The 13,168-nt window shown below is 39.2% G+C and overlaps 1 protein-coding gene across 3 annotated transcripts in view; it reads right to left on the bottom strand.

Moving 5' to 3' along the window:
* The window catches only part of ALPK2 (alpha kinase 2), a 155,471-nt gene that overhangs the window by 73,418 nt on the left and 68,885 nt on the right, over window positions 1-13,168 (bottom strand). The window lies entirely within an intron of this gene.

Genomic DNA, 13,168 nt, shown 5'->3' with positions numbered 1-13,168 from the left:
ATCTGGGTTTGGGGCAGTCTCTTAAGGAGTTTAGGAAAATTGTCATATTTTAAAATACACTCTATTTTTCCAGTAAAATGGAGTGGACCTTACTTACATTGTAAAAATAGCTATAAGAAGCAAGTGCGATGGTGGCTTGGTGGCAGAATTCTCGCCTGCCGAGCCAGAGACCCGGGTTCAGTTCCCAGTGCCTGCCCATGCAAAAAAAAAAAAAAAAATAGCTATAAGAGGAGAATGTTCTTTATTATCAGGAAACACAACGAATTATTTAGAAGTAAGGGAGCATGATGTCTGCAACTTTTACTTAAATAGTTTAGAAAAAAATCGCTTGTGTATACATATAAACAGAATGATAATCAAGTGTGGCAAAATGTAACTGGTGAATCTCATAGTTCATATGAGAGTTCTTTGTATGATTTTTGCAGCAATTTTTTTTTTAAGTTTGAAATTATTTCAAAAGAAAAAAAAGCAATACTATAAAGAGGCAATAAGTTTATTAGGAGGAAAATTTTATAGGACAACTGACCAGATCACTTCAACAAATCAATGGCTTTAAAAAAAAAAGGAGAAGGCAGAGAGGTCAAAAGAGATTTAAGAGACAAAACAGCCAAATGCAACGCAAAAACCTAGTTTGGATCATGATTTGCACAAACCACCTGCTAAAAGAAAAAGCACTTGAGAAATAATTGTGGAAATATAACACGGTCTGGTTGTTAGGTAATATTAAGAAATTATAATATTATATAATTATATATAAATATTATATATTATATATATTATATATGTTGTTCAGTATAATAACAACAATTGTAATGTGATGACATGATAATGTAAGAAACATCTTTATATTTTAGAAATGTAGACTGAGGAGTTTAGGGTTGAAATGACATGGTGCAAGAATTTGCTTTGCTTTAGCAAAGAAAAGATTACACGAAACAATTAAGGCAAAGGTTAATGACCGAAAAACAAGGTGATAGATATATGGCCGTTTATTATGGTATTCTCCCCATTTAAAAAAGTGTTAAAACAAAAATATTCTCTTAAAATAACTTTTTCTAATTAGATAAATGAAATATTTTAAGTTGTGAGGTTACTGGTAGTTAAGTTTATCGACCATTTGTACATCTTTCTATGAATTGCCAATTTGAATCCTTGCCCAGTTTTGATTAAGCTGTTCATCTTTTCTTACATATTTCCATCTTCTTCTTTGTATATACATCTCAAGCACTTTTTAAAGTTTTCGCATTGTTGTTTATGGTGCTTTTTGTTCTGTAAACTTCTTAAATTGTTGGATTTATTGATGTTTTCCCTTTTATACTTAGCCATGCTTTCTTCACCATGAGACTGGATTAATATGTGCACATTTTCTTCCACTTCATTTGATATTTATTTTGGTAGCTGATGAGAAGTTAGAGATTCATGGGACTTCCACACCTTGGGCCTTCACAGATCTTCGGGTTTAATCTCTTCAATCTTACATTGACGTAACAGGCCCAAAGAGAGGAGATTATACAGATTCAAGGTCATTCTGCTAATTAGTGGCTGAACCAGGAAACCTAAGGCTCCTAGCTCCCAGCTTCATGTTTTCTCTATTTCAAATTGGTTTTTAATAATGCAAGCAATAAATGAATGCATTCTCCATAAAATACATTACAACATTACTGACCACCTCTCATCCTAATTTCCTGCTTCTTTCACCAAATTTAACCATCATTATCATATTGCTTGTATATCCTCCCAGAATTTTAAAAAATATACAAATAATATATACTATTATTCAGTGATGGAGGGGCATGATGGCATCATAGTCTATCATTCTGCAATGTCCCCTTCTCACGCTATATTATATTTTGAGGTGTCTATCCATCATATGAACAGACCACATTTCATTTAGCCATTTTCCTATAACTGTTTTCTTACACAAATGATTCTGCAACAAACATTATGGTACATGTCTTTTTGGACCCATGTGCAAGGTTTTCTCAAGAGTTGATGAGAAGTGAAACTGGTGTATCATGGGTAATGCCCTTTTTCATTTTAAAATATATATATTACCAAATTGTACTCCTGTTAGCAAAGTATACATTTCACCAGAACAATCTCACCAAGTCAATATTATCATCTTTTTAATTTTTTGGCCTCTCTGAAGGGTGAAAAATGCCATATTTTTTAAATCTCTATTTTCCTGACACTTGTGAGGTTGAACGTCTCATGTTTATTGACTATTTGTATTTCCTCTCCTACAAACTGCATATTTATGTACTTTTCCATTTTTTACAAATCATTTGTTAGGGGTATTTTTCCTATGCATTTGTATATTATATAATTTGGAAATTAATCCTTGCGTATTACACTTGTTCTACTTATTTCTCCCACTATGTCACTTTCCTTAAATTTTTTGTCTTTTAGTATATAGAAATTTTTAATATGATATAATCAAGCTTAACCAATTTTTTTCTTTTCAAGTACATCTCCAGTGCTTTTCCAAGTTTTCATTTGTTTGTGTGTGTGTGTCTCAATTAAGACCTTATCTTTCTCAAGGTTGTAAAAATATTTTACAATATTTTCTCCAATTCTTTATAGTTTTTTTGGGGGGGGAGTTAACTCAGAGATTCATCTGGAGTTTATTTGGGGCCCACTGTAAGTTACTGATCTTATTTTTTTTCCATATGGGTGGTTAATTATGTCAGCATTGAAGATTTTGCTTCTTCCCTAAATGTTGAAAGGCCAATTCTATCACAAACTAAATCCCAACCTATTCTTGAGCCTGATTCTGGACTCTGTTCAATTTTGCTTATGTATTTACATATTTCAAATCTACTATCACAAATGTTTTCATTGTTTTATAATTTGTCTCGCTATGTGGTTGGTTAGTCCAGTGTTTTTTCCACCTCATTTCTGAAAATTCACTTTGTCATAACAAAAAGGACACAAAAGATATATCTCTGGCATTAATCTCCAAACCAAACCATGATCAGAGATTTGTCATGGGGACTAAAGCCCACCCTAGCAGCCATGTGACCCTCCTCTCCCCAGCCCCTGCTTCTGCTGCCAGAATTCCTGTCACTGAACTTCTCAAAATAAAACTCAGCTGTAAATAGCACACCTGTTTTGGATTAATTACAATAAATCAGGGTCTGTGTTTATTTCAGTTGCCCAGACAGGTGAAGAACAAGATACGTTTATAGCAAGCCAACCAGACAGCAGAGAAAAATCCAAACCGTGAGGGTTTTTTTTCTCTTTAAGGCAAAGGTATTACAATTTACCATCCCTAAAGTTCCTATTATTTCCAAAATTCTGTGATTCTTTACAGAAACATCCCAAATTATACTATTCTAGGTTTCTGTCTAATTAGGCCTCTAGTTTCCAAACTTAAATGCCTATGAGAATCATCCAGAATGCAACAAGCACTGTTAACAAAAACAGTGCAGATTTACCAAATCTGGGGTAAAAAGCTTAGAGACTTGCATTTTTAACAAGCATGTTACCAGGTGTTTCCAATGAAGATAATCCAAGCCCTCACTCTGAAAAACAAACGCTGCCCTAGAGACTCAGAGCAGACTGGGACCACCTGTGCAAAGGAGCCATTAGCGAACCCAGGGCAGGTGCTTCTGCTCCAACACAGTTTTCTGTAATGAACTGGCTCTATGAGATTGGCCAGTAGGAGAATGATGTTGGTATAAGACAGCCATGTTGGTGCCTGTATGCTTTTTCTAGACAGAGGGAGCCCGAATAACTAGCGTAAATTATAGAATCTTTCACAGGAAAGGAAAGAGCCTTTAATCCAGCTTTTGCATTGGCAGCAGGAGTCCTGTAAAGCTGTATTTTAAGAAAATTAAGAACTGACTGCCTACTCCAAGGGTCCTGAGTTCTAAGAAGCTCCCTCAAGGCCTGCTCATCTCAGAGCAGCCTGCCAGCCTCCAGGCCCACCTTAGCAGCAACCCCGCTGGCCCAGGCATCCTCTTCTGTCTGAGCATCCTGCTAGAACTACAGGGTGCCAGTAGTGCCAGTGAACTATTTCCAGTGGAAAATGTTTGTGCATTTTTAATATCTGCCATGGCAGCCTCCAGCCAACCTGAGCCACCTTCCCGGGCAACCCAACTGAACTTCTCAGGTATGTATTTTGCAGTTGTTAGTCTCTGGTCTTAAAATTGTTTATTTATTAAGTGATCTGCAGGAATGGTATTTCTCACATGAGTCCAGATATTATAATGTGTTTTTGAAGAATGCAAGGTGTTTCGGAAATGCATATATCTCATTATAGCAGAAACATCTTAATGCAGACCCATTGTCTCTGTTTGTAAGGTAGTTTTGAATAACCTGGAACTTTTTTCCTTGGCTAAAATTGTGGGAAACCAGGGGGGCAAGGGGTCCCAGAATCCCTGAGAAGCTGCTGTCGTGAGATGACCATCCTTTTCTCCCTGCAGCCCTGCCAATAGGGGTAGAACTTGCCCACCCACCCCCAAGTTGACACTTGCATCTTTTTTTTTCATTTTAGAGAAAGTGACTTTATTTGGTGGAAAGTGGCTCTTTGTAATCTGATGATGGATGTCTGTACAGATCTAGTTTAGGAAAAGAACTGCAGGGGTTTCCCAACAGATGAGAGGATGGGGAGGGAGGAGTTTCTCTCATCCCAGCCTTCCTGCTCCTTCTCTGGCAAGGGAGGAGAGAGAAGCACAAAGCTCCTGTCATTTTACCCCACTCCAGGGGAGGTAGGAGCAGCAATGGTGGCAGTATAGGCAAGTGAGTCAGCATGGAGTAAAACCAGGGACTAGTGCTATTTCCAACTTCAGACAGAATCCAAAGATACTCTTTCCTAGTCAAGTGAGAGCACCATGTCAGAGGCTGGGGTTTGAGGTGGTCCTTGGGGTCAGAGATCAAGGGCTAAAGTACTGGCTAAGGTCAGAGGTTAGGAGGATGCTCATTAGGGTCAGGGGGCAGGAGCTGGGGAGGGCTGTTCTCAGGAGTCAGAAGTGAGGACTTGGGAGTCATCCTCAGTATATACCACTCCTCAAGTCCCCAGGCCCTCTGAGTACAGCTCCTGGTTCTGTTCCTTCCACTGCGGGAACTTCTCTCAGGTCCGCCTGGAATCACCTAGCACTTCTTCCGGGACCTGCCGCTCCTGCAGCTCTGCCTTAAGCGTACTCTGCAGTGCCCGAAACGTACACTCGCTCACTGAGCTGGGGACCTCGGCTGCGCCGCACGAAGGAGCTCCGCCATTGTTCATGGGTGGGGCCCTGTAGGGGGCCCAGGAGGGACACGCCACCCTGCCTCAGCCCCTGTACCATTCCTTCTAGGGTTCCATCACCATTATCTGTTGGAGGGCTGAAGGAGGCCCCCCCGTGTGGGGGTGGCTGCGGGTGATGTGTCTCTATGGAGGGGACACCAGGCTGGGCCGGGCCGGACTGGCGCGCTCCCTATGGGCTTGCAGGGCAGGCGGCGGTGTTCAGCCACAGCTGTGCCGTGCGGCGCTTGGTAAGGTCACACATGCCTGAGCTCTTCCCTAGACTTACTGGAATCAGACCCTCTGGGGGCAGGTAGAAAGCACCACAGGTGGGTATCTGAAGCACAGGTAAGGTTCTCAACCTTAGAGATATAGAGAGTCACTTTGGGGCTTTTAAAATTCCAATGCCCAAAAAAAAAAAAAAATTCCAATGCCCATGGTGCAGACACTGTGGAAAACAGTTTGGTGGTTCTCCAAAAAGTTAAACATAGAATTAACATATGACCCAGCAATTCCATTCCAAAGTACATACCCGAGAGCATGGAAATCAGGGACTCAAGTGAAACCTGTGCGTTAATGTTCATGGTGGTATATTCATAGTAGCTAAAAGGTGGAAGCAACTCAAATGTCCATCAGTGGATGAATAGATAAACAAAATGTAATATATACACACAATCTAACATTATTCACATGAAGTTTGACACATGCTACGATACGAATGACCTTGAAAACACTGTGCAAAGTGAAATGGCCTAGACACAAAAGAACAAATATTATGATTCAACTTATATGAAATATTTAGAATTGGCAAATTCACAAAGACAGAAAGTAGGTTAGAGGTTATCAAGGGCTGGGGAGAGATGGTGGGAATTATTGTTTAATGGGTACAGAGTTTCTCTTTGGGGCGATGCAACGGTTTTGGAAATGATGAATGTACTTAGCGCACAACATTGTGAATGTACTTAGTGCCACTGAATTACACACTTGAAACTGGTTAAAATGGCAAATTTTATGTGATGTATATTTTACTGCTATAAAAAAGCATCCTTCAAAGCAAAAAACAAAAAAATTCCCAATGCCCAAGCCACACAGCAGACCAAATTGTATCAGAATCTCTGACGGCAGAACTTGGCATCAGAATTTTTTAAAGTTCCCCTGGTGATTTCTTGTGCAGCCAGGTTTGAGGACCACTTCTTCAGGGTCTTTTTTAATCTGAGAAGGGTCTGGTACGCTGTGGATCATGGCTTTTGGAACGTCCAAGTTCATGGGAAGCTGGTTAAAATGCAGATTCTGATGCAGGAGGTCTGTGGCTCACAATGCAAATACCAAGGTTGTAGGTCCTAATGAGTTTCCTTAATGATTTAACACAGCTGAGTGAGCCAGGACATTAAAAGATCTGCAGGTCCAGGACGGGAGCGGTACTTGGCAGAAGTGGCACTGCAGGCGCCGTGATTAAAAACAAAACAAATGTTTGCCTTACTCCCTTGGTTAACCACGGAGCAGTGCTGGAAAGAGACACATGACTGCTGCATGCCGAGAGATGAGCAATTAAGAGCCTCTGCCCTTCCCATCACCAGTAGAGGTCTGCCCTTTCAACTGTCTGGAGTCACTGTTTTAATAGTTGTAACTTGGAGGGGGGCACATTTTATTATGTACATGAATTCAAAACCTCAGGGTGTTTGGTCACAGAAATGAAAACTGTACTGCAAGAAGGTTTAGAGTGTCTGCTTTCTGCTTATACTTTCCCTAGCCAAGAAAAAAAAGATTCATTAGGGACCCACTATGTGCCCTCTAGGTCACTGGAGGGCTGTGTAGGTTTTCAAGCAGACCTATTCCCTGCTCTTCAACCACCTGCTTAGCTCCTAGACAGAACTTAGATTAACGTGAAATTTCATGGCACATCAGCCCAAATCTGCCTAACGCAAAATCTATTATGTTACCTCAAATATGACTGGGAACTAGTGGCCCAGGCTGGCAGTCGACCCCTCAGGAGGCACATTCACCCTTAAGCCTTGAATATATAATTTAGTAGGAGCCTCTGGACTTGGGCATCAAGGTCTCTGTCTCCTTCACCTTTTGGTTTTCTGTTTTAAACCAGAACATCCTGAGATTATGGGCAAATCCAGGTACAATAGTACAACTCTATTTGCCCGTTCCTTTCCAAATAGGTCAAAATATTAATGTTGATCAGCTGCCTCTTAGAAATCAAAACACTTTGGCTTCTTTGACCTCTAAATCAAACGGGCTTGATCATCTGATGAGTTGGACAGACTTATCTGGGTCCCTCTTTTCTAATTAGGCTTCCAGCTCTTGGCCATGAGATTGAGGTTGACCTGGTTATTGGTGAAATTCCTGGCAAGTAAATTCCCATAAGCTTTTATCTGACCTCAAACGGGATGAGACTCTGACACCTTCATTGAACATTTACTGGGTGCTGGCAGTGTGCTATTAAAAATCAGTATAAAGTCATTTCAATAGGTTGTGGTGGAAAAATTGGACATCCACAGACAAAAAAAAATGACCTAAATACACTTCATACCTTATATGAAAAACTAACTTAAAATGGATCAGAGGGGCGGGCCGCGGTGGCTCAGCAGGCAGAATTTTCGCTTGTTCAATTCCCACTGTCTGCCATGCAAAAAAAAACAAGCAAGCATATAGATATAGATATAGATATATGGATCAGAGACTGAAATGTAAAACATAAAACTATAAAAACTTTAGAAATAAATAGGGAAAATCTTTGGGATCTATAGTTAGTCAAAGACTTCTAGATGTGATACCAAAAGCAGATTCATAAAAGGGAAAGTTGATAAATTGGACCTCTTCAAAATTTAAAAACTTTTGCTTTATTAAAGCCCCTATGAAAAGGGTAAAAAGACAAGCTACAGAATAGGGGAAAATATTTGCAAAGCAGCAAAGGCCTAGTATCTAAAATATATAAATAACTCTAAAAACTCAGTTAGAGGGTGGGCCATGGTGGCTCAGTGGCAGAGTTCTTGCCTGCCATGCCAGAGATTTGGGTTCAATTCCCAGTGCCTGCCCATGCCAAAAAAAAAAAAAAAAAAACCTCAATTAAAAAAATCCAGTTGGAAAATGGGCAAAAGATGTGAGGAGACATTTCACCAAAGAGGAATTATAGATGTGATACAAGCTCGTGAAAGGATCTTTAACATCATTAGCCATGAGGAAATGCCAATTAAAAGTACAATGAGAGATTACTGCACACCTATTAAAAGGACTAGAATAAAACATAGTGACACCAAATGTTGGTGAGGATGTGGAAAAACTGCATACTCACACACTGCTGGTGGGAATGTAAAATGGTGCATTCGTTCTGGAATCAACTGAGCAGTACCTCCCAAAACTAAACATGCAACTAACATACAACCCAGAAGTAACACTCCTGAGCATTTATCCCAGAGAAGTGAAAACTGGTGTTCACACAAAATCCTATACATGAATGTTTTATTTTTAATAGCCAAAAAACAGAAATCAGCCCAAATGTCCTTCAACTGGTGAATGACAGACTTTGAAATGCACATACCATGGAATACTACTCAGCAATAAAAAGTGATGAACTTTTGATTCATACAATAGCTTGGATGACTCTCCAGGGGATGGTGCTAAATGAAAAAAGCCAACTCCAAAAGTTTACAAATTGCATCATTCCATTCATATAACAATTTTAAATGATAAAGTTTTAGAAACGGGGGAATGATAGTGGTTGCCAGTGGGTGAGGATGCAGGAAACAGGTGGACATGGTGATGGAAACGGTCAATACCGTGACTGCGGTGGTGGCTGCATGAACCTACACAGGTGATAAATTTCTATAGATTCTAACACACATGCATGCGCACACCCCACATACAAGAGTACAAGTAAACTGGGGAAATCTGTTTAAGATTAGGGTATTGTATCAATGTCAATATCCTGGTTGTGATATTATAGTTTTGCAAAAATTGGAGGAGCCTGAGCAAATTGTACAAGGGATCTCTCTGTCTTATTTCTTGCAACTGCATGCCTACTACAATTATCTCAATAAAAATTTCAATGAATAAAAACGGATATAAAACCATTTACAGCCCATCCTCAAGAAGTCTGTAATATAGGAAGATAGGTTATATATTAAGAAGGGAAATAACAAACAACATAAAAATGCTGAAACTAATAATTATTAAACATTAATTGCATAGTAGACCATGGGATGAGCATTTTACCTGCAAGATTTTATTTAAATCTCACACTGGATCTGATGAGTCTTTCTACTATTTCTTTTTATAGCTGAGGGATAGGAGAGTGTAATTTCTCCTAGAGTCACAGAATTAGAAAGAGGAAGTACAGGACCCAAACTCAGATCCAGAAGCTGCTACAGTTCAAAGGATCAGATAATAATGCTATGGGTCTCTCTCAAAGGAGAAAGCACAGTTAGAAAGAAAGAAAGCTCTCTAGGGCCAGTGCAGCTTGAGGGTCCCTGCAGGATCTTGGTCTTGAAGGACGAGGTGGGTTGAGCTAGCTGGCATCAGGAGGGCGAGGGCACTCCAGATAGGAAGACTAAAAATCCACCCGTGTTGAGAAAAAATATGATCAGGAAACTGGAGTATACTCCTGCTTGGCCTCTGGGAGGCAGACAGAAGCAGTGTTGTGGAAGGGGATCTAATCAGCAATCTGTGAGGGCCTATAAAGCTCTGATGACACCCAAGTTGTATGTGAATCTCTAGCATTCACAAGAGAATCCAAGTGCAAGATGTAGTTAGGTTTAGCACACACCTATCCACCCACAGGGCCTAAAAGCACAATGGGAACATGTGTGCTATTAGTGAAGAGTTGGCAGTGTGATCTTTTATGTCATGGAAATAAAATATATGCTTGTGAAAATAAAGACCATACAATGGTTGCGACCAGTGATATCAGAATCAAACCTAACTAACCATACTTGGAATTTAATCTAGTACTACATAGATACTTAATTCAATTATTGAAGGCCTATTAAGTGGCAGGCACTATTCCAGAAACTTGATCTGTAGTATCAGTGAACAAAATAGAATAACCAAATCCGCTGTCGTAGAGCTTGCCTTCTGTGCTTACTGCTGATTCCTGATCAGGAAAATCCTTGACCACTAGAACCTAAGAATATATTTCCATACCGTACACTTAAGATCCCAAACACAAATGCAAATCTCTCTGGGGTGAAACTGGGCAACTATACAGAAGGACAAGACACAGCACTTCTGATTTAAGAGTGAGGCTGATCTTACTCCAGTGTGGATAAAAGGGAAACTTAAGAAGAGCAGATTGTCAGGCCTTGCCTCTGAGTTGGATCAGAGGAGTGAGGTCAAAACCAAGGTGAAGGATTGGCAATGTGATCCTTGAAGATGATTCAAGTTAGCCTGGGTACCCTTTCTGCTTTCCACTCCCAATCTGGAATTAACTTTGGAATTTTCCATAAATACAGAGAAATTGGGGGCTTTCCAATTCCTAGCCTGAGTAAGACTATTTGAAGATATCATAAGGTGGCCTTGCATTGTAAACAAGAAACAGGAAGACAGGAAGTAAATACACCTGGAGACGTATGTGTAGACAGGAGGTGTTCTACAGGATAGCCTTGTTATAACACAGAGATATAGAATAGCAGTCTCAGAATGCTAAAAGCAACATGCAGATGAAGATAAAATTCCAAAAGATAAGCTGCTGGTCAACTGTTTCTACAAAAAGACACCTGAAGGTAAGTGAACCAGGGGTGAGTCAAGAGTGGATGAATTTATTAATGTTACCCAAAACCCAGGGTTTAGGATTTTTAACCATCTCAAGATTTTAGGTTCCCACAGGCCCCAAATATCTGAGAATAAATATTTTAAATGTCTTTTGACTTAGTTATGGAAAGAGTCATCAATCTTTTTTAAAACACCATTACAAAAAAATTTCATTTGGTTCCCAGTGACCCCCAATGCTTCTGCATCACATTCACAATGACATTTGACCACCTGCTATAAATTTGGCCCTGGTTTGTATGTATGAGAGAAATGCATCCTACAGTCGGACAGCACTTTTTTGCATGAGTGAAAGTATCTGTACTCTCAAATATGCTCAACCCAGTGACATAATTTTCCTGCATTAGTCAAAGAAAAATAAATGCAACAGGCATAAAGATTCTATTTCTAACTCCATGCTGCACACTGTTGTAATGTACAGTTTCCTTCCAAGTTTCTGATAGTTCCTTGAATAGGAGGTCAACTCTGCTACTGAGCGCAGAAAGTGAGAAAGGGTCCCACCACCTGCAGAATGCAGGCTCTCCAATTTGCTCTCTCTTTGTGGTTCTGAAATAATTGTCTTCGTCACCCCACAAAGCACAAGTCGAACCTTGAGTTGATAGCTAATAGCGTGGGTATGTGTTCATGGATGTGTGTGTGTGAGCATGTCAGCAGAAGAGTTCCATAAGAACTTCAGCATATACAAGAATATGCATAAGACAGATGGCCTGGATCCCAGAGATGTCCCGTTCTATCTAGTGGCATTGCCATTGAGCAAGCAAGCCTGCTGATCATTGGGACTCTGGAGCTCAGAAATCAGTTGAAAGCCAACCTGAGTATGAAAAAGAGGGCTCCTTCCTCCAGCTCTTTTCAATTTTTAGCAGCAGGGGAAGTTGGAAATTGCCTTCCAAAGTGGTGGGTCTAAAACTCATACATTGCCATTATCCCCTTCCCCTCTATTTATTCCTTTTTGGCCACTTTACCCCCAACCATTAATTATAAAAGTAATTTGCTCAATGAAACATATTCAAAGTGCACAGGAAACTGTAAAAGTCACTTAGCTGAGCAACGAAAAGAGTTTTTTTTAATAAAAGAAATTCTATATTTATCGACATGAAAAATTGCCACTGTAAATTTGTATTAATATTTGACCAAACCACTTCTATAAGCCTATTTTGAGCTTGAATCTGTTATTGATGTGTGAGCTACTAAATACATGTGTTAAAGAACTGAACAGGATAAAGCTGGCTATTCTGCAAAAAAGGAAAGTGCAAATGTGGCTTTTATGTGGTAAATTTGATCAAGGGACCAGAACAATTTGCTCAATAAAAAGTTACATCAGGTCTGGAGTTCTTTAGATTGGCTGTTTTGTGACTAGGTCTTTAGAAATCAATGTATTACATTTTTTAGTTCTTTACTGGCAGAGTTCAATAACTTTGAATGCATTTGGGAATATTTTCTCTGGAGTATGCCTAGTCTTCTATAAAAACAATACTAGGTTCCTGTTATAAAAGTAGAGGAAGAATGGAACACAAAGTGTAGTTTTAAAAAACTGATAAATAATTTTTAAGATATTTATTTACAAAAACTGAATCTTGGCTATAGAACAGTATCAAAGCCTATTTGAAACCCTTTAAAATTAAAAACATAATAAAGTCAGGTTTCAAACATAAGATCCTTTGTGCATGCCCATATTTAATTCCTTTTCTTCTAATACACTCCAAATCAGTAAGAGGAGAAGACAAAGCTTCTTGCTGGCAGTATTTTCTTAAACTATTTTAGACTTTGCAATCTAAAAAAAACAAAACAAGCATCCAATTCAAAATATCCCATCAGCATAGCAAAATTGATTTTATCTACTTTCTTCAGAATCATAAAATAAATTTGACAAGTCTTTTGAACATGCTGAAATCTTTCATTGTGTGCTATCACACAGAAGTCACCAAAAGAATGCTTTTATTTATTTATTTATGCCTTTAAAGGCTACACCCAAAACATTTGCTTGAGAAACTTTCTGAATAGTAACATTGCTTGGTAAAACACATGCAGTAGACAAAATATCAGATTTCTTTTTCCAGCTGTCCAGAAGCCCATTAGAGCCTCTTACTTCTATCAGTCTTTTGCTATAATTAGGATGGCTTAGGGTTTATCTGGGACTTTTTTCAAAACCAGATTTCCTTCCTTGCAGCAGCA

The sequence above is a fragment of the Tamandua tetradactyla genome, chromosome 18 (genome assembly GCF_023851605.1).
Source record: "Tamandua tetradactyla isolate mTamTet1 chromosome 18, mTamTet1.pri, whole genome shotgun sequence".
Lineage (NCBI taxonomy): Eukaryota > Metazoa > Chordata > Mammalia > Pilosa > Myrmecophagidae > Tamandua > Tamandua tetradactyla.
This window is presented reverse-complemented; position numbering and strand designations above follow the sequence as displayed.